The sequence below is a fragment of the Pseudophryne corroboree genome, chromosome 3 (assembly GCF_028390025.1).
Source record: "Pseudophryne corroboree isolate aPseCor3 chromosome 3, aPseCor3.hap2, whole genome shotgun sequence".
In the NCBI taxonomy this organism is placed as follows: Eukaryota; Metazoa; Chordata; class Amphibia; order Anura; family Myobatrachidae; genus Pseudophryne; species Pseudophryne corroboree.
The window spans coordinates 440,757,931-440,785,351 of NC_086446.1; the positions used below are offsets into that span (position 1 = coordinate 440,757,931).

General features: G+C 47.2%; 46 non-coding genes across 46 annotated transcripts; 18 read left to right on the top strand and 28 right to left on the bottom strand.

Moving 5' to 3' along the window:
• Positions 1-820: 820 nt before the first annotated feature.
• TRNAG-GCC (transfer RNA glycine (anticodon GCC)) lies at positions 821-891 on the bottom strand. The gene has a single exon. It is a non-coding gene; the product is annotated as a tRNA-Gly (tRNA).
• Positions 892-1,677: 786 nt separating this feature from the next.
• Positions 1,678-1,748, bottom strand: TRNAG-GCC (transfer RNA glycine (anticodon GCC)). The gene has a single exon. It is a non-coding gene; the product is annotated as a tRNA-Gly (tRNA).
• A 300-nt stretch (positions 1,749-2,048) lies between these two features.
• TRNAG-GCC (transfer RNA glycine (anticodon GCC)) lies at positions 2,049-2,119 on the bottom strand. The gene has a single exon. It is a non-coding gene; the product is annotated as a tRNA-Gly (tRNA).
• Positions 2,120-2,420: 301 nt separating this feature from the next.
• On the bottom strand, positions 2,421-2,491 carry TRNAG-GCC (transfer RNA glycine (anticodon GCC)). The gene has a single exon. It is a non-coding gene; the product is annotated as a tRNA-Gly (tRNA).
• A 304-nt stretch (positions 2,492-2,795) lies between these two features.
• Positions 2,796-2,866, bottom strand: TRNAG-ACC (transfer RNA glycine (anticodon ACC)). The gene has a single exon. It is a non-coding gene; the product is annotated as a tRNA-Gly (tRNA).
• A 300-nt stretch (positions 2,867-3,166) lies between these two features.
• TRNAG-GCC (transfer RNA glycine (anticodon GCC)) lies at positions 3,167-3,237 on the bottom strand. The gene has a single exon. It is a non-coding gene; the product is annotated as a tRNA-Gly (tRNA).
• Positions 3,238-3,907: 670 nt separating this feature from the next.
• TRNAC-GCA (transfer RNA cysteine (anticodon GCA)) lies at positions 3,908-3,978 on the bottom strand. The gene has a single exon. It is a non-coding gene; the product is annotated as a tRNA-Cys (tRNA).
• A 482-nt stretch (positions 3,979-4,460) lies between these two features.
• TRNAK-CUU (transfer RNA lysine (anticodon CUU)) lies at positions 4,461-4,533 on the top strand. Its single transcript has one exon. It is a non-coding gene; the product is annotated as a tRNA-Lys (tRNA).
• Positions 4,534-5,201: 668 nt separating this feature from the next.
• TRNAK-CUU (transfer RNA lysine (anticodon CUU)) lies at positions 5,202-5,274 on the top strand. The gene has a single exon. It is a non-coding gene; the product is annotated as a tRNA-Lys (tRNA).
• An 861-nt stretch (positions 5,275-6,135) lies between these two features.
• TRNAG-GCC (transfer RNA glycine (anticodon GCC)) lies at positions 6,136-6,206 on the bottom strand. The gene has a single exon. It is a non-coding gene; the product is annotated as a tRNA-Gly (tRNA).
• A 1,046-nt stretch (positions 6,207-7,252) lies between these two features.
• Positions 7,253-7,323, bottom strand: TRNAG-GCC (transfer RNA glycine (anticodon GCC)). The gene has a single exon. It is a non-coding gene; the product is annotated as a tRNA-Gly (tRNA).
• A 107-nt stretch (positions 7,324-7,430) lies between these two features.
• TRNAK-CUU (transfer RNA lysine (anticodon CUU)) lies at positions 7,431-7,503 on the top strand. The gene has a single exon. It is a non-coding gene; the product is annotated as a tRNA-Lys (tRNA).
• Positions 7,504-8,364: 861 nt separating this feature from the next.
• TRNAG-GCC (transfer RNA glycine (anticodon GCC)) lies at positions 8,365-8,435 on the bottom strand. The gene has a single exon. It is a non-coding gene; the product is annotated as a tRNA-Gly (tRNA).
• A 107-nt stretch (positions 8,436-8,542) lies between these two features.
• Positions 8,543-8,615, top strand: TRNAK-CUU (transfer RNA lysine (anticodon CUU)). The gene has a single exon. It is a non-coding gene; the product is annotated as a tRNA-Lys (tRNA).
• An 861-nt stretch (positions 8,616-9,476) lies between these two features.
• Positions 9,477-9,547, bottom strand: TRNAG-GCC (transfer RNA glycine (anticodon GCC)). The gene has a single exon. It is a non-coding gene; the product is annotated as a tRNA-Gly (tRNA).
• Positions 9,548-9,654: 107 nt separating this feature from the next.
• On the top strand, positions 9,655-9,727 carry TRNAK-UUU (transfer RNA lysine (anticodon UUU)). The gene has a single exon. It is a non-coding gene; the product is annotated as a tRNA-Lys (tRNA).
• A 490-nt stretch (positions 9,728-10,217) lies between these two features.
• On the bottom strand, positions 10,218-10,288 carry TRNAG-GCC (transfer RNA glycine (anticodon GCC)). The gene has a single exon. It is a non-coding gene; the product is annotated as a tRNA-Gly (tRNA).
• A 671-nt stretch (positions 10,289-10,959) lies between these two features.
• Positions 10,960-11,030, bottom strand: TRNAG-GCC (transfer RNA glycine (anticodon GCC)). Its single transcript has one exon. It is a non-coding gene; the product is annotated as a tRNA-Gly (tRNA).
• A 112-nt stretch (positions 11,031-11,142) lies between these two features.
• On the top strand, positions 11,143-11,215 carry TRNAK-CUU (transfer RNA lysine (anticodon CUU)). Its single transcript has one exon. It is a non-coding gene; the product is annotated as a tRNA-Lys (tRNA).
• An 861-nt stretch (positions 11,216-12,076) lies between these two features.
• Positions 12,077-12,147, bottom strand: TRNAG-GCC (transfer RNA glycine (anticodon GCC)). The gene has a single exon. It is a non-coding gene; the product is annotated as a tRNA-Gly (tRNA).
• Positions 12,148-12,822: 675 nt separating this feature from the next.
• On the bottom strand, positions 12,823-12,893 carry TRNAG-GCC (transfer RNA glycine (anticodon GCC)). The gene has a single exon. It is a non-coding gene; the product is annotated as a tRNA-Gly (tRNA).
• A 671-nt stretch (positions 12,894-13,564) lies between these two features.
• TRNAG-GCC (transfer RNA glycine (anticodon GCC)) lies at positions 13,565-13,635 on the bottom strand. Its single transcript has one exon. It is a non-coding gene; the product is annotated as a tRNA-Gly (tRNA).
• Positions 13,636-13,747: 112 nt separating this feature from the next.
• On the top strand, positions 13,748-13,820 carry TRNAK-UUU (transfer RNA lysine (anticodon UUU)). Its single transcript has one exon. It is a non-coding gene; the product is annotated as a tRNA-Lys (tRNA).
• Positions 13,821-14,681: 861 nt separating this feature from the next.
• On the bottom strand, positions 14,682-14,752 carry TRNAG-GCC (transfer RNA glycine (anticodon GCC)). Its single transcript has one exon. It is a non-coding gene; the product is annotated as a tRNA-Gly (tRNA).
• Positions 14,753-14,859: 107 nt separating this feature from the next.
• On the top strand, positions 14,860-14,932 carry TRNAK-CUU (transfer RNA lysine (anticodon CUU)). The gene has a single exon. It is a non-coding gene; the product is annotated as a tRNA-Lys (tRNA).
• A 119-nt stretch (positions 14,933-15,051) lies between these two features.
• Positions 15,052-15,122, bottom strand: TRNAG-GCC (transfer RNA glycine (anticodon GCC)). Its single transcript has one exon. It is a non-coding gene; the product is annotated as a tRNA-Gly (tRNA).
• A 421-nt stretch (positions 15,123-15,543) lies between these two features.
• TRNAG-GCC (transfer RNA glycine (anticodon GCC)) lies at positions 15,544-15,614 on the bottom strand. The gene has a single exon. It is a non-coding gene; the product is annotated as a tRNA-Gly (tRNA).
• A 107-nt stretch (positions 15,615-15,721) lies between these two features.
• Positions 15,722-15,794, top strand: TRNAK-CUU (transfer RNA lysine (anticodon CUU)). Its single transcript has one exon. It is a non-coding gene; the product is annotated as a tRNA-Lys (tRNA).
• A 489-nt stretch (positions 15,795-16,283) lies between these two features.
• Positions 16,284-16,354, bottom strand: TRNAG-GCC (transfer RNA glycine (anticodon GCC)). The gene has a single exon. It is a non-coding gene; the product is annotated as a tRNA-Gly (tRNA).
• Positions 16,355-17,025: 671 nt separating this feature from the next.
• On the bottom strand, positions 17,026-17,096 carry TRNAG-GCC (transfer RNA glycine (anticodon GCC)). Its single transcript has one exon. It is a non-coding gene; the product is annotated as a tRNA-Gly (tRNA).
• Positions 17,097-18,143: 1,047 nt separating this feature from the next.
• On the bottom strand, positions 18,144-18,214 carry TRNAG-GCC (transfer RNA glycine (anticodon GCC)). Its single transcript has one exon. It is a non-coding gene; the product is annotated as a tRNA-Gly (tRNA).
• Positions 18,215-19,626: 1,412 nt separating this feature from the next.
• TRNAG-GCC (transfer RNA glycine (anticodon GCC)) lies at positions 19,627-19,697 on the bottom strand. Its single transcript has one exon. It is a non-coding gene; the product is annotated as a tRNA-Gly (tRNA).
• A 1,239-nt stretch (positions 19,698-20,936) lies between these two features.
• On the top strand, positions 20,937-21,009 carry TRNAK-CUU (transfer RNA lysine (anticodon CUU)). The gene has a single exon. It is a non-coding gene; the product is annotated as a tRNA-Lys (tRNA).
• A 121-nt stretch (positions 21,010-21,130) lies between these two features.
• TRNAG-GCC (transfer RNA glycine (anticodon GCC)) lies at positions 21,131-21,201 on the bottom strand. Its single transcript has one exon. It is a non-coding gene; the product is annotated as a tRNA-Gly (tRNA).
• A 112-nt stretch (positions 21,202-21,313) lies between these two features.
• On the top strand, positions 21,314-21,386 carry TRNAK-CUU (transfer RNA lysine (anticodon CUU)). The gene has a single exon. It is a non-coding gene; the product is annotated as a tRNA-Lys (tRNA).
• A 299-nt stretch (positions 21,387-21,685) lies between these two features.
• TRNAK-CUU (transfer RNA lysine (anticodon CUU)) lies at positions 21,686-21,758 on the top strand. The gene has a single exon. It is a non-coding gene; the product is annotated as a tRNA-Lys (tRNA).
• A 1,039-nt stretch (positions 21,759-22,797) lies between these two features.
• TRNAK-CUU (transfer RNA lysine (anticodon CUU)) lies at positions 22,798-22,870 on the top strand. Its single transcript has one exon. It is a non-coding gene; the product is annotated as a tRNA-Lys (tRNA).
• Positions 22,871-23,360: 490 nt separating this feature from the next.
• Positions 23,361-23,431, bottom strand: TRNAG-GCC (transfer RNA glycine (anticodon GCC)). The gene has a single exon. It is a non-coding gene; the product is annotated as a tRNA-Gly (tRNA).
• A 421-nt stretch (positions 23,432-23,852) lies between these two features.
• Positions 23,853-23,923, bottom strand: TRNAG-GCC (transfer RNA glycine (anticodon GCC)). The gene has a single exon. It is a non-coding gene; the product is annotated as a tRNA-Gly (tRNA).
• Positions 23,924-24,035: 112 nt separating this feature from the next.
• TRNAK-CUU (transfer RNA lysine (anticodon CUU)) lies at positions 24,036-24,108 on the top strand. The gene has a single exon. It is a non-coding gene; the product is annotated as a tRNA-Lys (tRNA).
• A 1,044-nt stretch (positions 24,109-25,152) lies between these two features.
• Positions 25,153-25,225, top strand: TRNAK-CUU (transfer RNA lysine (anticodon CUU)). Its single transcript has one exon. It is a non-coding gene; the product is annotated as a tRNA-Lys (tRNA).
• Positions 25,226-25,346: 121 nt separating this feature from the next.
• On the bottom strand, positions 25,347-25,417 carry TRNAG-GCC (transfer RNA glycine (anticodon GCC)). Its single transcript has one exon. It is a non-coding gene; the product is annotated as a tRNA-Gly (tRNA).
• A 112-nt stretch (positions 25,418-25,529) lies between these two features.
• TRNAK-CUU (transfer RNA lysine (anticodon CUU)) lies at positions 25,530-25,602 on the top strand. Its single transcript has one exon. It is a non-coding gene; the product is annotated as a tRNA-Lys (tRNA).
• A 299-nt stretch (positions 25,603-25,901) lies between these two features.
• Positions 25,902-25,974, top strand: TRNAT-CGU (transfer RNA threonine (anticodon CGU)). Its single transcript has one exon. It is a non-coding gene; the product is annotated as a tRNA-Thr (tRNA).
• Positions 25,975-26,836: 862 nt separating this feature from the next.
• Positions 26,837-26,907, bottom strand: TRNAG-GCC (transfer RNA glycine (anticodon GCC)). The gene has a single exon. It is a non-coding gene; the product is annotated as a tRNA-Gly (tRNA).
• Positions 26,908-27,014: 107 nt separating this feature from the next.
• On the top strand, positions 27,015-27,087 carry TRNAK-CUU (transfer RNA lysine (anticodon CUU)). Its single transcript has one exon. It is a non-coding gene; the product is annotated as a tRNA-Lys (tRNA).
• The last annotated feature ends 334 nt before the right edge of the window (positions 27,088-27,421 follow it).

Sequence of the window (27,421 nt, forward strand, 5' to 3'; positions counted from 1 at the left end):
CTGTCAACTTGCACCACCAGAGCGCAAATGGCTGTCCTCACTTTCACAAAATACTCTGCCATATCAGCAAAAACTCAGGACTGCATTGGCCGGGAATCGATTCCGGGCCTCACGAGTGGCAGGCGAGAATTCTACCACTGAACCACCAATGCTCCACAGATGCCTAATTTTACACTTACTCATGTACTTTAGTGTATAAAACAAAGCAGGAGTGTCAGGATGCCTTGCCATCACCTCCAAGCCTACGTAACCAAGCCCGACTAGCACAGTCGCTAGAGCATAAGACTATTAATCTTAGGGTCATGTATTTGAGCTCCATGTTGGGCAGTTGGCTAGCTCAGTCGGTAGAGCATAAGACTCTTAATCTCAGGGTCGTGGGTTCGAGCCCCACGTTGGGTGGATGTTTTTTCTTTTCCTGTACCATTGTATGTGGAACACTGTATACTTGCACCACCACAGCGCAAATGGCTGTCCTCACTTTCACAAAATGCACTGCCCTATCAGCAAAAACTCAGGAATGTATTGACCGGGAATTGAACCCGGCCTCCCACGTGGCCGGCTAGATTTCTACCACTGAACCACCAATGATCCACAGATGCTTAATTTTAGACTTACTCATGTACTTTAGTGTACAAAACAAAGCAGGAGAGTCAGGATGCCTTGCCTTGCCATCACCACTACTCCTCGGTTACCAAGCATTGCTAACTCAGTCGGTAAAGCATGAGACTCTTAATCTCAGGGTCGTGGGTTCGAGCCCCACATTGGTCGGATGGTTTTTTTCTTTTCCTGTACCACTGCCATATCAGCAAAAAGTCAGGACTGCATTGGCCGGAAATCGAACCCGGGCCTCCCGCGTGGCAGGCGAGAATTCTACCACTGAACCACCAATGCTCCACAGATACTTAACTTTACACTTACTCGTGTACTTTAGTGTATGAAATAAAGCAGGAGTGTCAGGATGCCATGCCTTGCCATCACCTCCATACATTCTCAACCAAGCCTGGCTAGCTCCCACGTTAGGCGGATGTTTTTTCTTTTCCTGTACCATTGTATGTGGAACACTGTCAACTTGCACCACCACAGCGCAAATGGCTGTCCTCACTTTCACAAAATACACTGCCATATCAGCAAAAACTCAGGACTGCATTGGCCGGGAATCGATTCCGGGCCTCACGAGTGGCAGGCGAGAATTCTACCACTGAACCACCAATGCTCCACAGATGCCTTGCCATCACCTCCAAGCCTACGTAACCAAGCCCGACTAGCACTTTCACAAAATGCACTGCCCTATCAGCAAAAACTCAGGAATGTATTGACCGGGAATTGAACCCGGCCTCCCACGTGGCCGGCTAGATTTCTACCACTGAACCACCAATGATCCACAGATGCTTAATTTTAGACTTACTCATGTACTTTAGTGTACAAAACAAAGCAGGAGAGTCAGGATGCCTTGCCTTGCCATCACCACAACTCCTCGGTTACCAAGCATTGCTAACTCAGTCGGTAAAGCATGAGACTCTTAATCTCAGGGTCGTGGGTTCGAGCCCCACGTTGGGCGGCTGTTTTTTCTTTTCCTGTACCATTGTATGTGGAACACTGTATACTTGCACCACCACAGCGCAAATGGCTTTCCTCACTTTCACAAAATGCACTGCCATATCAGCAAAAACTCAGGACTGCATTGGCCGGGAATCGAACCCAGGCCTCCCGCGTGGCAGACAAGAATTCTTCCACTGAACCACCAATGCTCCACAGGTACTTAATTTTACACTTACTCATGTACTTTAGTGTATAAAACAAAGCAGGAGTGTCAGGATGCCTTGCCTTGCCATCACCTCCAAGCCTACGTAACCAAGCCCGACTAGCACAGTCGCTAGAGCATAAGACTATTAATCTTAGGGTCATGTATTTGAGCTCCATGTTGAGCAGTTGTTTTTTTCTCTTCCTTTACCATTGTATGTGGAACAGTGTATACTTGCATCACCACAGCGCAAATGGCTGTCCTCACTTTCACAAAATGCACTGCCATATCAGCAAAAACTCAGGACTGCATTGGCCGGGAATCGAACCCAGGCCTCCCGCGTGGCAGACGAGAATTCTACCACTGAACCACCAATGCTCCACAGATGTTTAATTTTAGACTTACTCATGTACTTTAGTGTACAAAACAAAGCAGGAGAGTCAGGATGCCTTGCCTTGCCATCACCACAACTCCTCGGTTACCAAGCATTGCTAACTCAGTCGGTAAAGCATGAGACTCTTAATCTCAGGGTCGTGGGTTCGAGCCCTACATTGGGCGGATGTTTTTTTTCTTTTCCTGTACCATTGTATGTGGAACACTGTCAACTTGCACCACCACAGCGCAAATGGCTGTCCTCACTTTCACAAAATGCACTGCCATATCAGCAAAAACTTAGGACTGCATTGGCCGGGAATCGAACCCAGACCTCCCGCGTGGCAGGCGAGAATTCTACCACTGAACTACCAATGCTCCACAGGTACTTAATTTTACACTTACTCGTGTACTTTAGTGTATGAAACAAAGCAGGAGTGTCAGGATGCCTTGCCTTGCCTTGCCATCACCTCCATACATTCGCAACCAAGCCTGGCTAGCTCAGTCGGTAAAGCATGAGACTCTTAATCTCAGGGTCGTGGGTTCGAGCCCCACGTTGGTTGAATGTTTTTTCTTTTCCTGTACCATTGTATGTGGAACACTGTATACATGCACCACCACAGCGCAAATGGCTGTCCTCACTTTCACAAAATACACTGCCATATCAGCAAAAACTCAGGACTGCATTGGCCGGGAATCGATTCCGGGCCTCACGAGTGGTAGTCGAGAATTCTACCACTGAACCACCAATGCTCCACAGATGCCTAATTTTACACTTACTCATGTACTTTAGTGTATTAAACAAAGCAGGAGTGTCAGGATGCCTTGCCTTGCCATCACCTCCAAGCCTACGTAACAAAGCCCGACTAGCACAGTCGCTAGAGCATAAGACTATTAATCTTAGGGTCATGTATTTGAGCTCCATGTTGGGCAGTTGTTTTTTTCTCTTCCTTTACCATTGTATGTGGAACAGTGTATACTTGCATCACCACAGCGCAAATGGCTGTCCTCACTTTCACAAAATGCACTGCCATATCAGCAAAAACTCAGGACTGCATTAGCCGGGAATCGAACCCGGGCCTCCCGCGTGGCAGGCGAGAATTCTACCACTGAACCACCAATGCTCCACAGGTACTTAATTTTACACTTACTCATGTACTTTAGTGTATAAAACAAAGCAGGAGTGTCAGGATGCCTTGCCTTGCCATCACCTCCAAGCCTACGTAACCAAGCCCGACTAGCACAGTCGCTAGAGCATAAGACTATAAATCTTAGGGTCATGTATTTGAGCTCCATGTTGGGCAGTTGTTTTTTTCTCTTCCTGTACCATTATATGTGGAACAGTGTTTACTTGCATCACCACAGCGCAAATGGCTGTCCTCACTTTCACAAAATGCACTGCCCTATCAGCAAAAACTCAGGAATGTATTGACCGGGAATTGAACCCGGCCTCCCACGTGGCCGGCTAGATTTCTACCACTGAACCACCAATGATCCACAGATGTTTAATTTTAGACTTACTCATGTACTTTAGTGTACAAAACAAAGCAGGAGAGTCAGGATGCCTTGCCTTGCCATCACCACAACTCCTCGGTTACCAAGCATTGCTAACTCAGTCGGTAAAGCTTGAGACTCTTAATCTCAGGGTCGTGGGTTCGAGACCTACATTGGGCGGATGTTTTTTTTCTTTTCCTGTACCATTGTATGTGGAACACTGTCAACTTGCACCACCACAGCGCAAATGGCTGTCCTCACTTTCACAAAATGCACTGCCATATCAGCAAAACTTAGGACTGCATTGGCCGGGAATCGAACCCAGGCCTCCCGAGTTGCAGGCGAGAATTCTACCACTGAACCACCAATGCTCCACAAGTACTTAATTTTACACTTACTCGTGTACTTTAGTGTATGAAACAAAGCAGGAGTGTCAGGATGCCTTGCCTTGCCTTGCCATCACCTCCATACATTCGCAACCAAGCCTGGCTAGCTCAGTCGGTAGAACATGAAACTCTTAATCTCAGGGTCGTGGGTTCGAGCCCCACGTTGGGTGGATGTTTTTTCTTTTCCTGTACCATTGTATGTGGAACAGTGTATACATGCACCACCACAGCGCAAATGGCTGTCCTCACTTTCACAAAATACACTGCCATATCAGCAAAAACTCAGGACTGCATTGGCCGGGAATCGATTCCGGGCCTCACGCGTGGCAGGCGAGAATTCTACCACTGAACCACCAATGCTCCACAGATGCCTAATTTTACACTTACTCATGTACTTTAGTGTATAAAACAAAGCAGGAGTGTCAGGATGCCTTGCCTTGCCATCACCTCCATACATTCTCAACCAAGCCTGGCTAGCTCAGTCGGTAGAGCATGAGACTCTTAATCTCAGGGTCGTGGGTTCGAGCCCCACGTTGGGCGGATGTTTTTTCTTTTCCTGTACCATTGTATGTGGAACAATGTATACTTGCACCACCACAGCGCAAATGGCTGTCCTCACTTTCACAAAATGCACTGCCCTATTAGCAAAAACTCAGGAATGTATTGACCGGGAATTGAACCCGGCCTCCCACGTGGCCGGCTAGATTTCTACCACTGAACCACCAATGATCCACAGATGCTTAATTTTAGACTTACTCATGTACTTTAGTGTACAAAACAAAGCAGGAGAGTCAGGATGCCTTGCCTTGCCATCACCACAACTCCTCGGTTACCAAGCATTGCTAACTCAGTCGGTAAAGAATGATACTCTTAATCTCAGGGTCGTTGGTTCAAGCCCCACATTGGGCGGATGTTTTTTTTCTTTTCCTGTACCATTGTATGTGGAACACTGTCAACTTGCACCACCACAGCGCAAATGGCTGTCCTCACTTTCACAAAATGCACTGCCATATCAGCAAAAATTTAGGACTGCATTGGCCGGAAATCGAAACCGGGCCTCCCGCGTGGCAGGTGAGAATTCTACCACTGAACCACCAATGCTCCACAGATACTTAACTTTACACTTACTCGTGTACTTTAGTGTATGAAATAAAGCAGGAGTGTCAGGATGCCTTGCCTTGCCATCACCTCCATACATTCTCAACCAATCCTGGCTAGCTCAGTCGGTAGAGCATGAGACTCTTAATCTCAGGGTTGTGGGTTCGAGCCCCACGTTGGGCGGATGTTTTTTCTTTTCCTGTACCATTGTATGTGGAACACTGTCAACTTGCACCACCACAGCGCAAATGGCTGTCCTCACTTTCACAAAATACACTGCCATATCAGCAAAAACTCAGGACTGCATTGGCCGGGAATCGATTCCGGGCCTCATGAGTGGCAGGCGAGAATTCTACCACTGAATCACCAATGCTCCACAGATGCCTAATTTTACACTTACTCATGTACTTTAGTGTATAAAACAAAGCAGGAGTGTCAGGATGCCTTGCCTTGCCATCACCTCCAAACCTACGTAACCAAGCCCGACTAGCACAGTCGCTAGAGCATAAGACTATTAATCTTAGGGTCATGTATTTGAGCTCCATGTTGAGCAGTTGTTTTTTTCTCTTCCTTTACCATTGTATGTGGAACAGTGTATACTTGCATCACCACAGCGCAAATGGCTGTCCTCACTTTCACAAAATGCACTGCCATATCAGCAAAAACTCAGGACTGCATTGGCCGGGAATTGAACCCGGCCTCCCACGTGGCCGGCTAGATTTCTACCACTGAACCACCAATGATCCACAGATGTTTAATTTTAGACTTACTGATGTACTTTAGTGTACAAAACAAAGCAGGAGAGTCAGGATGCCTTGCCTTGCCATCACCACAACTCCTCGGTTACCAAGCATTGCTAACTCAGTCGGTAAAGCATGAGACTCTTAATCTCAGGGTCGTGGGTTCGAGCCCTACATTGGGCGGATGTTTTTTTTCTTTTCCTGTACCATTGTATGTGGAACACTGTCAACTTGCACCACCACAGCGCAAATGGCTGTCCTCACTTTCACAAAATGCACTGCCATATCAGCAAAAACTTAGGACTGCATTGGCCGGGAATCGAACCCAGACCTCCCGCGTGGCAGGCGAGAATTCTACCACTGAACGACCAATGCTCCACAGGTACTTAATTTTACACTTACTCGTGTACTTTAGTGTATGAAACAAAGCAGGAGTGTCAGGATGCCTTGCCTTGCCTTGCCATCACCTCCATACATTCGCAACCAAGCCTGGCTAGCTCAGTCGGTAAAGCATGAGACTCTTAATCTCAGAGTCGTGGGTTCGAGTCCCACGTTGGTTGGATGTTTTTTCTTTTCCTGTACCATTGTATGTGGAACACTGTATACATGCACCACCACAGCGCAAATGGCTGTCCTCACTTTCACAAAATACACTGCCATATCAGCAAAAACTCAGGACTGCATTGGCCGGGAATCGATTCCGGGCCTCACGCGTGGCAGGCGAGAATTCTACCACTGAACCACCAATGCTCCACAGATGCCTAATTTTACACTTACTCATGTACTTTAGTGTATAAAACAAAGCAGGAGTGTCAGGATGCCTTGCCTTTCCATCACCTCCAAGCCTACGTAACCAAGCCCGACTAGCACAGTCGCTACAGCATAAGACTATTAATCTTAGGGTCATGTATTTGAGCTCCATGTTGGGCAGTTGTTTTTTTCTCTTCCTTTACCATTGTATGTGGAACAGTGTATACTTGCATCACCACAGCGCAAATGGCTGTCCTCACTTTCACAAAATGCACTGCCCTATCAGCAAAAACTCAGGAATGTATTGACCGGGAATTGAACCCGGCCTCCCACGTGGCCGGCTAGATTTCTACAACTGAACCACCAATGATCCACAGATGCTTAATTTTAGACTTACTCATGTACTTTAGTGTACAAAACAAAGCAGGAGAGTCAGGATGCCTTGCCTTGCCATCACCACAACTCCTCGGTTACCAAGCATTGCTAACTCAGTCGATAAAGCATGAGACTCTTAATCTCAGGGTCGTGGGTTCGAGCCCCACATTGGTCGGATGTTTTTTTTCTTTTCCTGTACCATTGTTTGTGGAACACTGTCAACTTGCACCACCACAGCGCAAATGGCTGTCCTCACTTTCACAAAATGCACTGCCATATCAGCAAAAACTCAGGACTGCATAGGCCGGGAATCGAACCCGGGCCTCCCACGTGGCAGGCAAGAATTCTACCACTGAACCACCAATGCTCCACAGGTACTTAATTTTACACTTACTCGTGTACTTTAGTGTATGAAACAAAGCAGGAGTGTCAGGATGCCTTGCCTTGCCATCACCTCCATACATTCTCTACCAAGCCTGGCTAGCTCAGTTGGTAGAGCATGAGACTCTTAATCTCAGGGTCGTGGGTTCGAGCCCCACGTTGGCCGGATGTTTTTTCTTTTCCTGTACCATTGTATGTGGAACACTGTCAACTTGCACCACCACAGCGCAAATGGCTGTCCTCACTTTCACAAAATACACTGCCATATCAGCAAAAACTCAGGACTGCATTGGCAGGGAATCGATTCCGGGCCTCACGAGTGGCAGGCGAGAATTCTACCACTGAACCACCAATGCTCCACAGATGCCTAATTTTACACTTACTCATGTACTTTAGTGTATTAAACAAAGCAGGAGTGTCAGGATGCCTTGCCTTGCCATCACCTCCAAGCCTACGTAACCAAGCCCGACTAGCACAGTCGCTAGAGCATAAGACTATTAATCTTAGGGTCATGTATTTGAGCTCCATGTTGGGCAGTTGTTTTTTTCTCTTCCTGTACCATTATATGTGGAACAGTGTTTACTTGCATCACCACAGCGCAAATGGCTGTCCTCACTTTCACAAAATGCACTGCCCTATCAGCAAAAACTCAGGAATGTATTGACCGGGAATTGAACCCGGCCTCCCACGTGGCCGGCTAGATTTCTACCACTGAACCACCAATGATCCACAGATGTTTAATTTTAGACTTACTCATGTACTTTAGTGTACAAAACAAAGCAGGAGAGTCAGGATGCCTTGCCTTGCCATCACCACAACTCCTCGGTTACCAAGCATTGCTAACTCAGTCGGTAAAGCATGAGACTCTTAATCTCAGGGTCGTGGGTTCGAGCCCAACGTTGGGCGGATGTTTTTTTTCTTTTCCTGTACCATTGTATGTGGAACACTGTCAACTTGCACCACCACAGCGCAAATGGCTGTCCTCACTTTCACAAAATGCACTGCCATATCAGCAAAAACTTAGGACTGCATTGGCCGGGAATCGAACCCAGGCCTCCCGCGTGGCAGGCGAGAATTCTACCACAGAACCACCAAAGCTCCACAAGTACTTAATTTTACACTTACTCGTGTACTTTAGTGTATGAAACAAAGCAGGAGTGTCAGGATGCCTTGCCTTGCCATCACCTCAAAACATTCGCAACCAAGCCTGGCTAGCTCAGTCGGTAGAGCATGAAACTCTTAATCTCAGGGTCGTGGGTTCGAGCCCCACGTTGGGCGAATGTTTTTTCTTTTCCTGTACCATTGTATGTGGAACACTGTATACATGCACCACCACAGCGCAAATGGCTGTCCTCACTTTCACAAAATACACTGCCATATCAGCAAAAACTCAGGACTGCATTGGCCGGGAATCGATTCCGGGCCTCACGCGTGGCAGGCGAGAATTCTACCACTGAACCACCAATGCTCCACAGATGCCTAATTTTACACTTACTCATGTACTTTAGTGTATTAAACAAAGCAGGAGTGTCAGGATGCCTTGCCTTGCCATCACCTCCAAGCCTACGTAACAAAGCCCGACTAGCACAGTCGCTAGAGCATAAGACTATTAATCTTAGGGTCATGTATTTGAGCTCCATGTTGGGCAGTTGTTTTTTTCTCTTCCTTTACCATTGTATGTGGAACAGTGTATACTTGCATCACCACAGCGCAAATGGCTGTCCTCACTTTCACAAAATGCACTGCCCTATCAGCAAAAACTCAGGAATGTATTGACCGGGAATTGAACCCGGCCTCCCACGTGGCCGGCTAGATTTCTACCACTGAACCACCAATGATCCACAGATGTTTAATTTTAGACTTACTCATGTACTTTAGTGTACAAAACAAAGCAGGAGAGTCAGGATGCCTTGCCTTGCCATCACCACAACTCCTCGGTTACCAAGCATTGCTAACTCAGTCGGTAAAGCATGAGACTCTTAATCTCAGGGTCGTGGGTTCGAGCCCTACATTGGGCGGATGTTTTTTTTCTTTTCCTGTACCATTGTATGTGGAACACTGTCAACTTGCACCACCACAGCGCAAATGGCTGTCCTCACTTTCACAAAATGCACTGCAATATCAGCAAAAACTTAGGACTGCATTGGCCGGGAATCGAACCCAGGCCTCCCGCGTGGCAGGCGAGAATTCTACCACTGAACCACCAAAGCTCCACAAGTACTTAATTTTACACTTACTCGTGTACTTTAGTGTATGAAACAAAGCAGGAGTGTCAGGATGCCTTGCCTTGCCATCACCTCAAAACATTCGCAACCAAGCCTGGCTAGCTCAGTCGGTAGAGCATGAAACTTTTAATCTCAGGGTCGTGGGTTCGAGCCCCACGTTGGGTGAATGTTTTTTCTTTTCCTGTACCATTGTATGTGGAACACTGTATACATGCACCACCACAGCGCAAATGGCTGTCCTCACTTTCACAAAATACACTGCCATATCAGCAAAAACTCAGGACTGCATTGGCCGGGAATCGATTCCGGGCCTCACGCGTGGCAGGCGAGAATTCTACCACTGAACCACCAATGCTCCACAGATGCCTAATTTTACACTTACTCATGTACTTTAGTGTATTAAACAAAGCAGGAGTGTCAGGATGCCTTGCCTTGCCATCACCTCCAAGCCTACGTAACAAAGCCCGACTAGCACAGTCGCTAGAGCATAAGACTATTAATCTTAGGGTCATGTATTTGAGCTCCATGTTGGGCAGTTGTTTTTTTCTCTTCCTTTACCATTGTATGTGGAACAGTGTATACTTGCATCACCACAGCGCAAATGGCTGTCCTCACTTTCACAAAATGCACTGCCATATCAGCAAAAACTCAGGACTGCATTGGCCAGGAATCGAACCCAGGCCTCCCGCGTGGCAGGCGAGAATTCTACCACTGAACCACCAATGCTCCACAGGTACTTAATTTGACACTTACTCATGTACTTTAGTGTATAAAACAAAGCAGGAGTGTCAGGATGCCTTGCCTTGCCATCACCTCCAAGCCTACGTAACCAAGCCCGACTAGCACAGTCGCTAGAGCATAAGACTATTAATCTTAGGGTCATGTATTTGAGCTCCATGTTGGGCAGTTGTTTTTTTCTCTTCCTGTACCATTATATGTGGAACAGTGTTTACTTGCATCACCACAGCGCAAATGGCTGTCCTCACTTTCACAAAATGCACTGCCCTATCAGCAAAAACTCAGGAATGTATTGACCGGGAATTGAACCCGGCCTCCCACGTGGCCGGCTAGATTTCTACCACTGAACCACCAATGATCCACAGATGTTTAATTTTAGACTTACTCATGTACTTTAGTGTACAAAACAAAGCAGGAGAGTCAGGATGCCTTGCCTTGCCATCACCACAACTCCTCGGTTACCAAGCATTGCTAACTCAGTCGGTAAAGCATGAGACTCTTAATCTCAGGGTCGTGGGTTCGAGCCCTACATTGGGCGGATGTTTTTTTTCTTTTCCTGTACCATTGTATGTGGAACACTGTCAACTTGCACCACCACAGCGCAAATGGCTGTCCTCACTTTCACAAAATGCACTGCCATATCAGCAAAAACTTAGGACTGCATTGGCCGGGAATCGAACCCAGGCCTCCCGCGTGGCAGGCGAGAATTCTACCACTGAACCACCAATGCTCCACAAGTACTTAATTTTACACTTACTCGTGTACTTTAGTGTATGAAACAAAGCAGGAGTGTCAGGATGCCTTGCCTTGCCTTGCCATCACCTCCATACATTCGCAACCAAGCCTGGCTAGCTCAGTCGGTAGAGCATGAAACTCTTAATCTCAGGGTCGTGGGTTCGAGCCCCACGTTGGGTGAATGTTTTTTCTTTTCCTGTACCATTGTATGTGGAACACTGTATACATGCACCACCACAGCGCAAATGGCTGTCCTCACTTTCACAAAATACACTGCCATATCAGCAAAAACTCAGGACTGCATTGGCCGGGAATCGATTCCGGGCCTCACGCGTGGCAGGCGAGAATTCTACCACTGAACCACCAATGCTCCACAGATGCCTAATTTTACACTTACTCATGTACTTTAGTGTATAAAACAAAGCAGGAGTGTCAGGATGCCTTGCCTTGCCATCACCTCCAAGCCTACGTAACCAAGCCCGACTAGCACAGTCGCTAGAGCATAAGACTATTAATCTTAGGGTCATGTATTTGAGCTCCATGTTGGGCAGTTGTTTTTTTCTCTTCCTGTACCATTGAATGTGGAACAGTGTATACTTGCATCACCACAGCGCAAATGGCTGTCCTCACTTTCACAAAATGTACTGCCCTATCAGCAAAAACTCAGGAATGTATTGACCGGGAATTGAACCCGGCCTCCCACGTGGCCGGCTAGATTTCTACCACTGAACCACCAATGATCCACAGATGCTTAATTTTAGACTTACTCATGTACTTTAGTGTACAAAACAAAACAGGAGAGTCAGGATGCCTTGCCTTGCCATCACCACAACTCCTCGGTTACCAAGCATTGCTAACTCAGTCGGTAAAGCATGAGACTCTTAATCTCAGGGTCGTGGGTTCGAGCCCCACATTGGGCGGATGTTTTTTTTCTTTTCCTGTACCATTGTATGTGGAACACTGTCAACTTGCACCACCACAGCTCAAGTGGCTGTCCTCACTTTCACAAAATGCACTGCCATATCAGCAAAAACTTAGGACTGCATTGGCCGGGAATCGAACCCAGGCCTCCCGCGTGGCAGGCGAGAATTCTACCACTGAACCACCAATGCTCCACAAGTACTTAATTTTACACTTACTCGTGTACTTTAGTGTATGAAACAAAGCAGGAGTGTCAGGATGCCTTGCCTTGCCTTGCCATCACCTCCATACATTCTCAAATAAGCCTGGCTAGCTCAGTTGGTAAAGCATGAGACTCTTAATCGCAGGGTCGTGGGTTCGAGCCCCACGTTGTGCGGATGTTTTTTCTTTTCCTGTACCATTGTATGTGGAACACTGTATACTTGCACCACCACAGCGCAAATGGCTGTCCTCACTTTCACAAAATACACTGCCATATCAGCAAAAATTCAGGACTGCATTTGCCGGGAATCGATTCCGGGCCTCACGCGTGGCAGGCGAGAATTCTACCACTGAACCACCAATGCTCCACAGATGCCTAATTTTACACTTACTCATGTACTTTAGTGTATAAAACAAAGCAGGAGTGTCAGGATGCCTTGCCTTGCCATCACCTCCAAGCCTACGTAACCAAGCCCGACTAGCACAGTCGCTAGAGCATAAGACTATTAATCTTAGGGTCATGTATTTGAGCTCCATGTTGGGCAGTTGTTTTTTTCTCTTCCTGTACCATTGTATGTGGAACAGTGTATACTTGCATCACCACAGCGCAAATGGCTGTCCTCACTTTCACAAAATGCACTGCCATATCAGCAAAAACTCAGGACTGCATTGGCCGGGAATCGAACCCGGGCCTCCCGCGTGGCAGGCGAGAATTCTACCACTGAACCACCAATGCTCCACAGGTACTTAATTTTACACTTACTCATGTACTTTAGTGTATAAAACAAAGCAGGAGTGTCAGGATGCCTTGCCTTGCCATCACCTCCAAGCCTACGTAACCAAGCCCGACTAGCACAGTCGCTAGAGCATAAGACTATTAATCTTAGGGTCATGTATTTGAGCTCCATGTTGGGCAGTTGTTTTTTTCTCTTCCTGTACCATTGTATGTGGAACAGTGTATACTTGCATCACCACAGCGCAAATGGCTGTCCTCACTTTCACAAAATGCACTGCCCTATCAGCAAAAACTCAGGAATGTATTGACCGGGAATTGAACCCGGCCTCCCACGTGGCCGGCTAGATTTCTACCACTGAACCACCAATGATCCACAGATGTTTAATTTTAGACTTACTCATGTACTTTAGTGTACAAAACAAAGCAGGAGAGTCAGGATGCCTTGCCTTGCCATCACCACAACTCCTCGGTTACCAATCATTGCTAACTCAGTCGGTAAAGCATGAGACTCTTAATCTCAGGGTCGTGGGTTCGAGCCCCACATTGGGCGGATGTTTTTTTTCTTTTCCTGTACCATTGTATGTGGAACACTGTCAACTTGCACCACCACAGCGCAAATGGCTGTCCTCACTTTCACAAAATGCACTGCCATATCAGCAAAAACTCAGGATTGCATTGGCCGGGAATCGAACCCGGGCCTCCCGCGTGGCAGGCGAGAATTCTACCACTGAACCACCAATGCTCCACAGATACTTAAGTTTACACTTACTCGTGTACTTTAGTGTATGAAACAAAGCAGGAGTGTCAGGATGCCTTGCCTTGCCTTGCCATCACCTCCATACATTCGCAACCAAGCCTGGCTAGCTCAGTCGGTAGAGCATGAGACTTTTAATCTCAGGGTCGTGGGTTCGACCCCCACGTTGGGCGGATGTTTTTTCTTTTCTTGTACCATTGTATGTGGAACACTGTATACTTGCACCACCACAGCGCAAATGGCTGTCCTCACTTTCACAAAATACACTGCCATATCAGCAAAAACTCAGGACTGCATTGGCCGGGAATCGATTCCGGGCCTCACGCGTGGCAGGCGAGAATTCTACCACTGAACCACCAATGCTCCACAGATGCCTAATTTTACACTTACTCATGTACTTTAGTGTATAAAACAAAGCAGGAGTGTCAGGATGCCTTGCCTTGCCATCACCTCCAAGCCTACGAAACCAAGCCCGACTAGCACAGTCGCTAGAGCATAAGACAATTTAACTTAGGGTCATGTATTTGAGCTCCATGTTGGGCAGTTGTTTTTTTCTCTTCCTGTACCATTGTATGTGGAACAGTGTATACTTGCATCACCACAGCGCAAATGGCTGTCCTCACTTTCACAAAATGCACTGCCCTATCAGCAAAAACTCAGGAATGTATTGACCGGGAATTGAACCCGGCCTCCCACGTGGCCGGCTAGATTTCTACCACTGAACCACCAATGATCCACAGATGCTTAATTTTAGACTTACTCATGTACTTTAGTGTACAAAACAAAGCAGGAGAGTCAGGATGCCTTGCCTTGCCATCACCACAACTCCTCGGTTACCAAGCATTGCTAACTCAGTCGGTAAAGCATGAGACTCGTAATCTCAGGGTCGTGGGTTCGAGCTCCACATTGGGTGGATGTTTTTTTTCTTTTCCTGTACCATTGTATGTGGAACACTGTCAACTTGCCCCACCACAGCGCAAATGGCTGTCCTCACTTTCACAAAATGCACTGCCATATCAGCAAAAGCTCAGGACTGCTTTGGCCGGGAATCGAACCCAGGCCTCCCGCGTGGCAGGCGAGAATTCTACCACTGAACCACCAATGCTCCACAGATACTTAATTTTACACTTACTCGTGTACTTTAGTGTATGAAATAAAGCAGGAGTGTCAGGATGCCTTGCCTTGCCATCACCTCCATACATTCTCAACCAAGCCTGGCTAGCTCAGTCGGTAGAGCATGAGACTCTTAATCTCAGGGTCGTGGGTTCAAGCCCCACGTTGGGCGGATGTTTTTTCTTTTCCTGTACCATTGTATGTGGAACACTGTATACTTGCACCACCACAGCGCAAATGGCTGTCCTCACTTTCACAAAATGCACTGCCATATCAGCAAAAATTCAGGACTGCATTGGCCGGAAATCAAACCCGGGCCTCCCGCGTGGCAGGCGAGAATTCTACCACTGAACCACCAATGCTCCACAGATACTTAACTTTACACTTACTCGTGTACTTTAGTGTATGAAATAAAGCAGGAGTGTCAGGATGCCTTGCCTCCCACGTGGCCGGCTAGATTTCTACCACTGAACCACCAATGATCCACAGATGCTTAATTTTAGACTTACTCATGTACTTTAGTGTACAAAACAAAGCAGGAGAGTCAGGATGCCTTGCCTTGCCATCACCACAACTCCTCGGTTACCAAGCATTGCTAACTCAGTCGGTAAAGCATGAGACTCTTAATCTCAGGGTCATGGGTTCGAGCCCCACATTGGGCAGATGTTTTTTTTCTTTTCCTGTACCATTGTATGTGGAACACTGTCAACTTGCACCACCACAGCGCAAATGGCTGTCCTCACTTTCACAAAATGCACTGCCATATCAGCAAAAATTCAGGACTGCATTGGCCGGAAATCGAACCCGGGCCTCCTGCGTGGCAGGCGAGAATTCTACCACTGAACCACCAATGCTCCACAGATACTTAACTTTACACTTACTCGTGTACTTTAGTGTATGAAATAAAGCAGGAGTGTCAGGATGCCTTGCCTTGCCATCACCTCCATACATTCTCAACCAAGCCTGGCTAGCTCAGTCGGTAGAGCATGAGACTCTTAATCTCAGGGTCGTGGGTTCGAGCCCCACGTTGGGCGGATGTTTTTTCTTTTCCTGTACCATTGTATGTGGAACACTGTCAACTTGCACCACCACAGCGCAAATGGCTGTCCTCACTTTCACAAAATACACTGCCATATCAGCAAAAACTCAGGACTGCATTGCCGGGAATCGATTCCGGGCCTCATGAGTGGCAGGCGAGAATTCTGCCACTGAACCACCAATGCTCCACAGATGCCTAATTTTACACTTACTCATGTACTTTAGTGTATAAAACAAAGCAGGAGTGTCAGGATGCCTTGCCTTGCCATCACCTCCAAGCCTACGTAACCAAGCCCGACTAGCACAGTCGCTAGAGCATAAGACTATTAATCTTAGGGTCATGTATTTGAGCTCCATGTCGGGCAGTTGTTTTTTTCTCTTCCTTTACCATTGTATGTGGAACAGTGTATACTTGCATCACCACAGCGCAAATGGCTGTCCTCACTTTCACAAAATGCACTGCCATATCAGCAAAAACTCAGGACTGCATTGGCCGGGAATCGAACCCGGGCCTCCCGCGTGGCAGGCGAGAATTCTACCACTGAACCACCAATGCTCCACAGGTACTTAATTTTACACTTACTCATGTACTTTAGTGTATAAAACAAAGCAGGAATGTCAGGATGCCTTGCCTTGCCATCACCTCCAAGCCTACGTAACAAAGCCCGACTAGCACAGTCGCTAGAGCATAAGACTATTAATCTTAGGGTCATGTATTTGAGCTCCATGTTGGGCAGTTGTTTTTTTCTCTTCCTGTACCATTGTATGTGGAACAGTGTATACTTGCATCACCACAGCGCAAATGGCTGTCCTCATTTTCACAAAATGCACTGCCCTATCAGCAAAAACTCAGGAATGTATTGACCGGGAATTGAACCCGGCCTCCCACGTGGCCGGCTAGATTTCTACCACTGAACCACCAATGATCCACAGATGTTTAATTTTAGACTTACTCATGTACTTTAGTGTATGAAACAAAGCAGGAGAGTCAGGATGCCTTGCCTTGCCATCACCACAACTCCTCGGTTACCAAGCATTGCTAACTCAGTCGGTAAAGCATGAGACTCTTAATCTCAGGGTCGTGGGTTCGAGCCCCACATTGGGCGGATGTTTTTTTTCTTTTCCTGTACCATTGTATGTGGAACACTGTCAACTTGCACCACCACAGCGCAAATGGCTGTCCTCACTTTCACAAAATGCACTGCCATATCAGCAAAAACTCAGGATTGCATTGGCCGGGAATCGAACCCGGGCCCCCCGCGTGGCAGGCGAGAATTCTACCACTGAACCACCAATGCTCCACAGATACTTAATTTTACACTTACTCGTGTACTTTAGTGTATGAAACAAAGCAGGAGTGTCAGGATGCCTTGCCTTGCCTTGCCATCACCTCCATACATTCGCAACCAAGCCTGGCTAGCTCAGTCGGTAGAGCATAAGACTCTTAATCTCAGGGTTGTGGGTTCGACCCCAACGTTGGGCGGATGTTTTTTCTTTTCCTGTACCATTGTATGTGGAATACTGTATACTTGCACCACCACAGCGCAAATGGCTGTCCTCACTTTCACAAAATACACTGCCATATCAGCAAAAACTCAGGACTGCATTGGCCGGGAATCGATTCCGGGCCTCACGCGTGGCAGGCGAGAATTCTACCACTGAACCACCAATGCTCCACAGATGCCTAATTTTACACTTACTCATGTACTTTAGTGTATAAAACAAAGCAGGAGTGTCAGGATGCCTTGCCTTGCCATCACCTCCAAGCCTACGTAACCAAGCCCGACTAGCACAGTCGCTAGAGCATAAGACTATTAATCTTAGGGTCATGTATTTGAGCTCCATGTTGGGCAGTTGTTTTTTTCTCTTCCTGTACCATTGTATGTGGAACAGTGTATACTTGCATCACCACAGCGCAAATGGCTGTCCTCACTTTCACAAAATGCACTGCCCTATCAGCAAAAACTCAGGAATGTATTGACCGGGAATTGAACCCGGCCTCCCACGTGGCAGGCTAGATTTCTACCACTGAACCACCAATGATCCACAGATGCTTAATTTTAGACTTACTCATGTACTTTAGTGTACAAAACAAAGCAGGAGAGTCAGGATGCCTTGCCTTGCCATCACCACAACTCCTCGGTTACCAAGCATTGCTAACTCAGTCGGTAAAGCATGAGACTCTTAATCTCAGGGTTGTGGGTACGAGCCCCACATTGGGTGGATGTTTTTTTTTCATTTCCTGTACCATTGTATGTGGAACACTGTCAACTTGCCCCACCACAGCGCAAATGTCTGTCCTCACTTTCACAAAATACACTGCCATATCAGCAAAAACTCAGGACTGCATTGGCCGGGAATCGAACCCAGGCCTCCCTCGTGGCAGGTGAGAATTCTACCACTGAACCACCAATGCTCCACAGATACTTAATTTTACACTTACTCGTGTACTTTAGTGTATGAAATAAAGCAGGAGTGTCAGGATGCCTTGCCTTGCCATCACCTCCATACATTCTCAACCAAGCCTGGCTAGCTCAGTCGGTAGAGCATGAGACTCTTAATGTCAGGGTTGTGGGATCGAGCCCCACGTTGGGCGGATGTTTTTTCTTTTCCTGTACCATTGTATGTGGAACACTGTATACTTGCACCACCACAGCGCAAATGGCTGTCCTCACTTTCACAAAATGCACTGCCCTATCAGCAAAAACTCAGGAATGTATTGACCGGGAATTGAACCCGGCCTCCCACGTGGCCGGCTAGATTTCTACCACTGAACCACCAATGATCCACAGATGCTTAATTTTAGACTTACTCATGTACTTTAGTGTACAAAACAAAGCAGGAGAGTCAGGATGCCTTGCCTTGCCATCACCACAACTCCTCGGTTACCAAGCATTGCTAACTCAGTCGGTAAAGCATGAGACTCTTAATCTCAGGGTCGTGGGTTCGAGCCCCACATTGGTTGGATGTTTTTTTTCTTTTCCTGTACCATTGTATGTGGAACACTGTCAACTTGCACCACCACAGCGCAAATGGCTGTCCTCACTTTCACAAAATACACTGCCATATCAGCAAAAACTCAGGACTGCATTGGCCGGGAATCGATTCCGGGCCTCACGAGTGGCAGGCGAGAATTCTACCACTGAACCACCAATGCTCCACAGATGCCTAATTTTACACTTACTCATGTACTTTAGTGTATAAAACAAAGCAGGAGTGTCAGGATGCCTTGCCTTGCCATCACCTCCAAGCCTACGTAACCAAGCCCGACTAGCACAGTCGCTAGAGCATAAGACTATTAATCTTAGGGTCATGTATTTGAGCTCCATGTTGGGCAGTTGTTTTTTTCTCTTCCTTTACCATTGTATGTGGAACAGTGTATACTTGCATTACCACAGCGCAAATGGCTTTCCTCACTTTCACAAAATGCACTGCCCTATCAGCAAAAACTCAGGAATGTATTGACCGGGAATTGAACCCGGCCTCCCACGTGGCCGGCTAGATTTCTACCACTGAACCACCAATGATCCACAGATGCTTAATTTTAGACTTACTCATGTACTTTAGTGTACAAAACAAAGCAGGAGAGTCAGGATGCCTTGCCTTGCCATCACCACAACTCCTCGGTTACCAAGCATTGCTAACTCAGTCGGTAAAGCATGAGACTCTTAATCTCAGGGTCGTGGGTTCGAGCCCCACATTGGGCGGATGTTTTTTTTCTTTTCCTGTACCATTGTATGTGGAACACTGTCAACTTGCACCACCACAGCGCAAATGGCTGTCCTCACTTTCACAAAATGCACTGCCATATCAGCAAAAACTCAGGACTGCATTGGCCGGGAATCGAACCCGTGCCTCCCGCATGGCAGGCGAGAATTCTACCACTGAACCACCAATGCTCCACAGGTACTTAATTTTACACTTACTCGTGTACTTTAGTGTATGAAACAAAGCAGGAGTGTCAGGATGCCTTGCCTTGCCTTGCCATCACCTCCATACATTCACAACCAAGCCTGGCTAGCTCAGTCGGTAGAGCATGAGACTCTTAATCACAGGGTCGTTGGTTCGAGCCCCACGTTGGGCGGATGTTTTTTCTTTTCCTGTACCATTGTATGTGGAACACTGTATCCTTGCACCACCACAGCGCAAATGGCTGTCCTCACTTTCACAAAATACACTGCCATATCAGCAAAAACTCAGGACTGCATTGGCCGGGAATCGGTTCCGGGCCTCACGCGTGGCAGGCGAGAATTCTACCACTGAACCACCAATGCTCCACAGAGGCCTAATTTTACACTTACTCATGTACTTTAGTGTATAAAACAAAGCAGGAGTGTCAGGATGCCTTGCCTTGCCATCACCTCCAAGCCTACGTAACCAAGCCCGACTAGCACAGTCGCTAGAGCATAAGACTATTAATCTTAGGGTCATGTATTTGAGCTCCATGTTGGGCAGTTGTTTTTTTCTCTTCCTTTACCATTGTATGTGGAACAGTGTATACTTCCATCACCACAGCGCAAATGGCTTTCCTCACTTTCACAAAATGCACTGCCCTATCAGCAAAAACTCAGGAATGTATTGACCGGGAATTGAACCCGGCCTCCCACGTGGCCGGCTAGATTTCTACCACTGAACCACCAATGATCCACAGATGCTTAATTTTAGACTTACTCATGTACTTTAGTGTACAAAACAAAGCAGGAGAGTCAGGATGCCTTGCCTTGCCATCACCACAACTCCTCGGTTACCAAGCATTGCTAACTCAGTCGGTAAAGCATGAGACTCTTAATCTCAGGGTCGTGGGTTCGAGCCCCACATTGGGCGGATGTTTTTTTTCTTTTCCTGTACCATTGTATGTGGAACACTGTCAACTTGCACCACCACAGCGCAAATGGCTGTCCTCACTTTCACAAAATGCACTGCCATATCAGCAAAAACTCAGGACTGCATTGGCTGGGAATCGAACCCGTGCCTCCCGTGTGGCAGGCGAGAATTCTACCACTGAACCACCAATGCTCCACAGGTACTTAATTTTACACTTACTCGTGTACTTTAGTGTATGAAACAAAGCAGGAGTGTCAGGATGCCTTGCCTTGCCTTGCCTTGCCTTGCCATCACCTCCATACATTCACAACCAAGCCTGGCTAGCTCAGTCGGTAGAGCATGAGACTCTTAATCTCAGGGTCGTGGGTTCGACCCCAACGTTGGGCGGATGTTTTTTTTCTTTTCCTGTACCATTGTATGTGGAACACTGTCAACTTGCACCACCACAGCGCAAATGGCTGTCCTCACTTTCACAAAATGCACTGCCATATCAGCAAAAACTCAGGACTGCATTGGCCGGGAATCGAACCCGTGCCTCCCGCATGGCAGGCGAGAATTCTACCACTGAACCACCAATGCTCCACAGGTACTTAATTTTACACTTACTCGTGTACTTTAGTGTATGAAACAAAGCAGGAGTGTCAGGATGCCTTGCCTTGCCTTGCCATCACCTCCATACATTCACAACTAAGCCTGGCTAGCTCAGTCGGTAAAGCATGAGACTCTTAATCTCAGGGTCGTGGGTTCGAGCCCCACATTGGGCGGATGTTTTTTTTCTTTTCCTGTACCATTGTATGTGGAACACTGTCAACTTGCACCACCACAGCGCAAATGGCTGTCCTCACTTTCACAAAATGCACTGCCATATCAGCAAAAACTCATGACTGCATTGGCCGGGAATCGAACACAGGCCTTCCGCGTGGCAGGCGTGAATTCTTCCACTGAACCACCAATGCTCCACAGATACTTAACTTTATACTTACTCGTGTACTTTAGTGTATGAAATAAAGCAGGAGTGTCAGGATGCCTTGCCTTGCCATCACCTCCATACATTCTCAACCAAGCCTGGCTAGCTCAGTCGGTAGAGCATGAGACTCTTAATCTCAGGGTCGTGGGTTCGAGCCCCACGTTAGTCGGATGTTTTTTCTTTTCCTGTACCATTGTATGTGGAACACTGTCAACTTGCACCACCACAGCGCAAATGGCTGTCCTCACTTTCACAAAATACACTGCCATATCAGCAAAAACTCAGGACTGCATTGGCCGGGAATCGATTCCGGGCGTCATGAGTGGCAGGCGAGAATTCTACCACTGAACCACCAATGCTCCACAGATGCCTAATTTTACACTTACTCATGTACTTTAGTGTATAAAACAAAGCAGGAGTGTCAGGATGCCTTGCCTTGCCATCACCTCCAAGCCTACGTAACCAAGCCCGACTAGCACAGTCGCTAGAGCATAAGGCTATTAATCTTAGGGTCATGTATTTGAGCTCCATGTTGGGCAGTTGTTTTTTTCTCTTCCTTTACCATTGTATGTGGAACAGTGTATACTTGCATCACCACAGCGCAAATGGCTGTCCTCACTTTCACAAAATGCACTGCCCTATCAGCAAAAACTCAGGAATGTATTGACCGGGAATTGAACCCGGCCTCCCACGTGGCCGGCTAGATTTCTACCACTGAACCACGAATGATCCACAGATGCTTAATTTTAGACTTACTCATGTACTTTAGTGTACAAAACAAAGCAGGAGAGTCAGGATGCCTTTCCTTGCCATCACCACAACTCCTCGGTTACCAAGCATTGCTAACTCAGTCGGTAAAGCATGAGACTCTTAATCTCAGGGTCGTGGGTCCGAGCCCCACATTGGGCGGATGTTTTTTTTCTTTTCCTGTACCATTGTATGTGGAACACTGTCAACTTGCACCACCACAGCGCAAATGGCTGTCCTCACTTTCACAAAATGCACTGCCATATCAGCAAAAACTCAGGACTGCATTGGCCGGGAATCGAACCCGTGCCTCCCGCGTGGCAGGTGACAATTCTACCACTGAACCACCAATGCTCCACAGGTACTTAATTTTACACTTACTCGTGTACTTTAGTGTATGAAACAAAGCAGGAGTGTCAGGATGCCTTGCCTTGCCATCACCTCCATACATTCGCAACCAAGCCTGGCTAGCTCAGTCGGTAGAGTATGAGACTCTTAATCTCAGGGTCGTGGGTTCGACCCCCACGTTGGGTGGATGTTTTTTCTTTTCCTGTACCATTGTATGTCGAACACTGTATACTTGCACCACCACAGCGCAAATGGCTGTCCTCACTTTCACAAAATACACTGCCATATCAGCAAAAACTCAGGACTGCATTGGCCGGGAATCGATTCCGGGCCTCACGTGTGGCAGGCGAGAATTCTACCACTGAACCACCAATGCTCCACAGATGCCTAATTTTACACTTACTCATGTACTTTAGTGTATAAAACAAAGCAGGAGTGTCAGGATGCCTTGCCTTGCCATCACCTCCAAGCCTACGTAACCAAGCCCGACTAGCACAGTCGCTAGAGCATAAGACTATTAATCTTAGGGTCATGTATTTGAGCTCCATGTTGGGCAGTTGTTTTTTTCTCTTCCTGTACCATTGTATGTGGAACAGTGTATACTTGCACCACCACAGCGCAAATGGCTGTCCTCACTTTCACAAAATGCACTGCCATATCAGCAAAAATTCAGGACTGCATTGGCCGGAAATCGAACCCGGGCCTCCCGCGTGGCAGGCGAGAATTCTACCACTGAACCACCAATGCTCCACAGATGCCTAATTTTACACTTACTCATGTACTTTAGTGTATGAAATAAAGCAGGAGTGTCAGGATGCCTTGCCTCCCACGTGGCCTGCTAGATTTCTACCACTGAACCACCAATGATCCACAGATGCTTAATTTTAGACTTACTCATGTACTTTAGTGTACAAAACAAAGCAGGAGAGTCAGGATGCCTTGCCTTGCCATCACCACAACTCCTCGGTTACCAAGCATTGCTAACTCTGTCGGTAAAGCATGAAACTCTTAATCTCAGGGTCGTTGGTTCGAGCCCCACATTGGGCAGATGTTTTTTTTCTTTTCCTGTACCATTGTATGTGGAACACTGTCAACTTTCACCACCACAGCGCAAATGGCTGTCCTCACTTTCACAAAATGCACTGCCATATCAGCAAAAATTCAGGACTGCATTGGCCGGAAATCGAACCCGGGCCTCCTGCGTGGCAGGCGAGAATTCTACCACTGAACCACCAATGCTCCACAGATACTTAACTTTACACTTACTCTTGTACTTTAGTGTATGAAACAAAGCAGGAGTGTCAGGATGCCTTGCCTTGCCTTGCCATCACCTCCATACATTCACAACCAAGCCTGGCTAGCTCAGTCGGTAGAGCATGAGACTCTTAATCACAGGGTCGTGGGTTCGAGCCCCACGTTGGGCGGATGTTTTTTCTTTTCCTGTACCATTGTATGTGGAACACTGTATCCTTGCACCACCACAGCGCAAATGGCTGTCCTCACTTTCACAAAATACACTGCCATATCAGCAAAAACTCAGGACTGCATTGGCCGGGAATCGGTTCCGGGCCTCACGCGTGGCAGGCGAGAATTCTACCACTGAACCACCAATGCTCCACAGAGGCCTAATTTTACACTTACTCATGTACTTTAGTGTATAAAACAAAGCAGGAGTGTCAGGATGCCTTGCCTTGCCATCACCTCCAAGCCTACGTAACCAAGCCCGACTAGCACAGTCGCTAGAGCATAAGACTATTAATCTTAGGGTCATGTATTTGAGCTCCATGTTGGGCAGTTGTTTTTTTCTCTTCCTTTACCATTGTATGTGGAACAGTGTATACTTCCATCACCACAGCGCAAATGGCTTTCCTCACTTTCACAAAATGCACTGCCCTATCAGCAAAAACTCAGGAATGTATTGACCGGGAATTGAACCCGGCCTCCCACGTGGCCGGCTAGATTTCTACCACTGAACCACCAATGATCCACAGATGCTTAATTTTAGACTTACTCATGTACTTTAGTGTACAAAACAAAGCAGGAGAGTCAGGATGCCTTGCCTTGCCATCACCACAACTCCTCGGTTACCAAGCATTGCTAACTCAGTCGGTAAAGCATGAGACTCTTAATCTCAGGGTCGTGGGTTCGAGCCCCACATTGGGCGGATGTTTTTTTTCTTTTCCTGTACCATTGTATGTGGAACACTGTCAACTTGCACCACCACAGCGCAAATGGCTGTCCTCACTTTCACAAAATGCACTGCCATATCAGCAAAAACTCAGGACTGCATTGGCTGGGAATCGAACCCGTGCCTCCCGTGTGGCAGGCGAGAATTCTACCACTGAACCACCAATGCTCCACAGGTACTTAATTTTACACTTACTCGTGTACTTTAGTGTATGAAACAAAGCAGGAGTGTCAGGTTGCCTTGCCTTGCCTTGCCATCACCTCCATACATTCACAACCAAGCCTGGCTAGCTCAGTCGGTAGAGCATGAGACTCTTAATCTCAGGGTCGTGGGTTCGACCCCAACGTTGGGCGGATGTTTTTTTTCTTTTCCTGTACCATTGTATGTGGAACACTGTCAACTTGCACCACCACAGCGCAAATAGCTGTCCTCACTTTCACAAAATGCACTGCCATATCAGCAAAAACTCAGGACTGCATTGGCTGGGAATCGAACCCATGCCTCCCGTGTGGCAGGCGAGAATTCTACCACTGAACCACCAATGCTCCACAGGTACTTAATTTTACACTTACTCGTGTACTTTAGTGTATGAAACAAAGCAGGAGTGTCAGGATGCCTTGCCTTGCCTTGCCATCACCTCCATACATTCACAACTAAGCCTGGCTAGCTCAGTCGGTAAAGCATGAGACTCTTAATCTCAGGGTCGTGGGTTCGAGCCCCACATTGGGCGGATGTTTTTTTTCTTTTCCTGTACCATTGTATGTGGAACACTGTCAACTTGCACCACCACAGCGCAAATGGCTGTCCTCACTTTCACAAAATGCACTGCCATATCAGCAAAAACTCATGACTGCATTGGCCGGGAATCGAACACAGGCCTTCCGCGTGGCAGGCGTGAATTCTTCCACTGAACCACCAATGCTCCACAGATACTTAACTTTATACTTACTCGTGTACTTTAGTGTATGAAATAAAGCAGGAGTGTCAGGATGCCTTGCCTTGCCATCACCTCCATACATTCTCAACCAAGCCTGGCTAGCTCAGTCGGTAGAGCATGAGACTCGTAATCTCAGGGTCGTGGGTTCGAGCCCCACGTTGGGCGGATGTTTTTTCTTTTCCTGTACCATTGTATGTGGAACACTGTCAACTTGCACCACCACAGCGCAAATGGCTGTCCTCACTTTCACAAAATACACTGCCATATCAGCAAAAACTCAGGACTGCATTGGCCGGGAATCGATTCCGGGCGTCATGAGTGGCAGGCGAGAATTCTACCACTGAACCACCAATGCTCCACAGATGCCTAATTTTATACTTACTCATGTACTTTAGTGTATAAAACAAAGCAGGAGTGTCAGGATGCCTTGCCTTGCCATCACCTCCAAGCCTACGTAACCAAGCCCGACTAGCACAGTCGCTAGAGCATAAGGCTATTAATCTTAGGGTCATGTATTTGAGCTCCATGTTGGGCAGTTGTTTTTTTCTCTTCCTTTACCATTGTATGTGGAAGAGTGTATACTTGCATCACCACAGCGCAAATGGCTGTCCTCACTTTCACAAAATGCACTGCCCTATCAGCAAAAACTCAGGAATGTATTGACCGGGAATTGAACCCGGCCTCCCACGTGGCCGGCTAGATTTCTACCACTGAACCACCAATGATCCACAGATGCTTAATTTTAGACTTACTCATGTACTTTAGTGTACAAAACAAAGCAGGAGAGTCAGGATGCCTTGCCTTGCCATCACCACAACTCCTCGGTTACCAAGCATTGCTAACTCAGTCGGTAAAGCATGAGACTCTTAATCTCAGGGTCGTGGGTTCGAGCCCCACATTGGGCAGATGTTTTTTTTTCTTTTCCTGTACCATTGTATGTGGAACACTGTCAACTTGCACCACCACAGCGCAAATGGCTGTCCTCACTTTCACAAAATGCACTGCCATATCAGCAAAAACTCAGGACTGCATTGGCCGGGAATCGAACCCAGGCCTCCCGCGTGGCAGGCGTGAATTCTTCCACTGAACCACCAATGCTCCACAGATACTTAACTTTATACTTACTCGTGTACTTTAGTGTATGAAATAAAGCAGGAGTGTCAGGATGCCTTGCCTTGCCATCACCTCCATACATTCTCAACCAAGCCTGGCTAGCTCAGTCGGTAGAGCATGAGACTCTTAATCTCAGGGTCGTGGGTTCGAGCCCCACGTTGGGCGGATGTTTTTTCTTTTCCTGTACCATTGTATGTGGAACACTGTCAACTTGCACCACCACAGCGCAAATGGCTGTCCTCACTTTCACAAAATACACTGCCATATCAGCAAAAACTCAGGACTGCATTGGCCGGGAATCGATTCCGGGCCTCATGAGTGGCAGGCGAGAATTCTACCACTGAACCACCAATGCTCCACAGATGCCTAATTTTACACTTACTCATGTACTTTAGTGTATAAAACAAAGCAGGAGTGTCAGGATGCCTTGCCTTGCCATCACCTCCAAGCCTACGTAACCAAGCCCGACTAGCACAGTCGCTAGAGCATAAGGCTATTA